This window comes from Haplochromis burtoni, unplaced genomic scaffold (genome assembly GCF_018398535.1).
Source record: "Haplochromis burtoni strain Fernald_Lab_line unplaced genomic scaffold, NCSU_Asbu1 Contig_40, whole genome shotgun sequence".
NCBI classification, from domain to species: Eukaryota; Metazoa; Chordata; class Actinopteri; order Cichliformes; family Cichlidae; genus Haplochromis; species Haplochromis burtoni.
This window is the reverse complement of record NW_024582401.1, coordinates 318,931-322,368: the sequence shown is the minus strand read 5'-3', so window position 1 is coordinate 322,368 and position 3,438 is coordinate 318,931. Positions and strand designations below refer to the sequence as shown.

At 41.4% G+C, this 3,438-nt stretch overlaps 1 protein-coding gene across 3 annotated transcripts in view; it reads left to right on the top strand.

Annotated features, from left to right (window-relative positions):
- The window catches only part of LOC102309795 (probable ribonuclease ZC3H12C), a 17,000-nt gene that overhangs the window by 3,582 nt on the left and 9,980 nt on the right, over window positions 1-3,438 (top strand). The window contains exon 1 of one of the 3 annotated variants that reach the window (XM_005920061.3): window positions 7-2,775. The exons of the other annotated variants lie outside the window; for them this stretch is intronic. The gene's annotated coding sequence lies outside the window, so the exon portion shown is untranslated. Of the gene's footprint in view, window positions 1-6; window positions 2,776-3,438 lie in introns of those variants that run through there. 3 annotated transcript variants of the gene reach the window in all.

Genomic DNA, 3,438 nt, shown 5'->3' with positions numbered 1-3,438 from the left:
GCAAATTTTCAAATATATATCGTGATAAATATTTTTGGCCATATCGCCCTGCTCTAAATGCTAGAATTCCTGCTTTCCCATAAACGATCCAGGTGCACTGTTCTGACTCTTCCTATCTTATTCAAAAACCAGTGCTGCAGTAGCTTTTCAGATGGCAGGGATCACCCACGTCCTTCAGGTTTCCTGGGTCAGTCTTTCCTTGCATATTGGGAACACCCCACTACACCTGCTGCTAAACTGAATTTGGATAATGAATGTTCACCTGCTCCCTAATTTATTGCCCCAAGTGCTGTTTTAACAACATTTTTTATTATTATTTTTTAAACATTGGCCCTCTGCTTAATCACTAATATGAGTCATTAGTGTCACATAAATTTTGTGCTGCAGAATATCAGTATTTTTTTTCTTTCGGTCACATAAATCACAACCGTATTTTCATTTCATATTTAACATTTGTCTCCTGGAGTAATTTATTTAATCATTTATGCTCGGTCTTGGCCGTTGTAAGTCGTTTTAAGAAAAATGCTTAAAAGTTTCTGTGAAACCCAAACCACTGGCTGTCTCTATTAGGTTGACATGACTAGTGGACATGCCTTGTCACCTCCCATGGTATTACATATCGACAGTGTTATTTATTTATTTATTTATTTTGCTGTCAGTACTCTGTGTTGGTGACCAGAGGGGACAAAAAAAAAAAGATCAATAGTGACACTGAGACGTTTGATTTTTTTTTTTCCCCTGGCTTGCTTTGGTGCCATGCAGCACTCATGTTACAGCAGTACCTGATTATGTGCAGTTAGACAATGTCAGAGTCCCTGAGGAGCAACAAAAACATGCAGTTGCTATAGAGTCTGCAGAAAATGGAGACAAAAGCTTCGGATTTGGAGGTGAAGGAGCAACTGTGTGTGTCCACCTTACTTTTATTTCATCATTTTAATACACAGGGATCAGCTGTGGGATTTGAGTTGCGCTACTTGGCTCGATGAAGAGTCATTTGATTCAATTAAAAAAAAAAAAGTATCCTAGATAAACAGCTCACATATTAAGCTGCACCATGTTCATCTTTGGCATATTTGGCATATTAATTTACACTGTTGTTATAAGCATCTGCTACTTTCACCTCTGTCCAGTCTGTGTGTCACTTTGGTCAGCTGGGTATCCATATTCAAGTAGTCTGCATGGTACTAGACTACAGTGTATTGTTCTCTGCTCTTCATTCTGCCTGTTTGATAGAGGTGGGACTCATCAGACACTGATACAGTATTATTGGGATTTTTTGCGATATTGATAAGCTTTATTGCGATTTATCACTTTTTCTCACAAAGTTAAACTTTGTCAATATTTCCTTTTTTAAAAATTTAAAACAATTAAAGGTAGCCATTGATTTGGTTTAAAAAAAAAAAATTTAATTCGTTAATTTAAGATTTGTAGATACATGGAGGTTTCTGTCTTATTTACTACTACTAGTGTGTATTAAGTAGCAGCTTTTTCAAGTTAAGTGTATCCAGCGTTGGATGGTTTTTCGGTTGAGATGAGTTTGTTTGGCTAACGTTATTTCGGGATGGGCGTGTATGAGATAAGCTTTTTTTGTTGTTCAGTATTTAAATGTAGGGTCTTTACCTTACAATATAAAGTGGCTTGAAGCAACTTGATTGAATTGTTGAATTTGATGCTATATAACTGAAATTGAAATACATTTATACCAGTGTACAAGAAAACGTAGGCAAGTTCTTGTCTCATTTTGGGTGTTGAAGTATGTTGCTTTTCTTTAACAAATGGGATCCTCTACACGTGCTACATAATCATATAAAAGACAAAAAGGCAAAGATTTGTGCTCCTGAGTCATCGGCCTTAAGTGTGCCACAACAATGCTGAGCAGGTCCCCTCCTCATACTCACTGGGACATAAAACTTTTTGATGTCTCTCGCCCCCCACACACTTGTCTTTTTTTCTCTTTCAGCGCAGCCACACTCTTCTCTTTCCTCTTGCACTCTCTTAAAGGCCACAGCAGTCTTTCAGCCAGCCTTCAGCTTTTCTTTCAGTTGAAACCCCTCCTGTCACCACCACCGCCACCCTCCCCACAGCTCGAGACAAAGAGAGGAGAGTGACTGTGGCGCTCTGTAGCCAGGTGTTCTCCATTGCTGCCCGGGGCCGTAATAGCACCAGGCCTCACACTGCAGCTGCCCTCCCCAGCCTCCCATTGTGTAGCTCCATTGTTCAGCCTCCCACCCCTCGTTGATTCATCGGCCACACAGGGGAAGCCCTTTCAGGCCGTGGAGTGTGTGAGTTAGCGTGCGTGTGTGTGTGCCGGTGCACGTCGAGTACGCGTGCCTTGGGGAAACTGGGTGTTGCAGACATCTGCCCACAGCCACTCCCCTCCTCCCCCGCCTCTTGCCTCTGCACCTCATTGTAGGGCTGCTGCTCCTCCGATTGGTTAGAAGCAGCCACTCTAAACGAGGGAATGGCTGACATTGTTGGGTCCATCTGTTCTGCCACTCATTGTCCAACTTGCCTGCTTCTGCAGAGGGGGGAAAAAAAGCACACACAGCTCTGGAAGACAGTCGGACAGTGAGGACAGAGGTGTGAGGCTGGAGCTGGATGCTCTAGAAGAAAGAAGAAATCGATCTTGGATGTTGTTGCTGTTCGAACTTTGGGATTGGTTCTTTCTCAGTTTCACCTGCAGCGTTTTTTAATCGGCTTTTCAAGGATTTAAAGATGTTGAAATGAGCTAATCACATTTCCTCTCTTCATTGTTTGTTGCACTTTATTGGTCTGGTGAGTGTGATGGAGTTCCCTCCTCTCTATTATAACCTGACTTTTATACTGAAATTTATCTTCTGCTTGCTATAAAATAGAAATATTGGCTTTTGTATGACAGGTTGCTCCTCTCGAGCCTCACTAGGCTTCCGCTGCGCTGCAGGATCATCAAAAAAACTGATGCTGGCATACAGGGAGTAACCTAGACTCCTTTAAGTTTTCAGAAAGGTTCGAGTCATTTATAATTCACAAGGGCAAATTCAGATTAAAGAGGAAAAGATGGAGCCCACTTTCTTTGTTGCTTGTGAAATATCGCTGAAAATGGATGCAACTTGCAGAACCCATTAGTGACTTTTTACCACAAGAGTATTTTTAAAAAGATTCTTGGTGTGCAGGATAAGAATTTATAGTGCTGTAGCACCTGCCTAAACTTTGCTCACTTCTGCCGTCACTGCAGTTGTTCAGATTTGTGTGATGTGTGTTGATATGAAACTTGATGCAGGAGGGATGGGCTTCCTGTGATGCTGGTTAAAAATATATATTAGTGTCACATTAGTGGATAAAACAAAAAAGTTTTCAGAAAGTTTTCTATAAGGTGCTGCCCTTAGAGAGAGAAAGAGTGTGTGTGTGTGTGTGTGTGTGTGTGTGTGTGTGTGTGTGTGTGTGTGTGTGTGTGTGTGT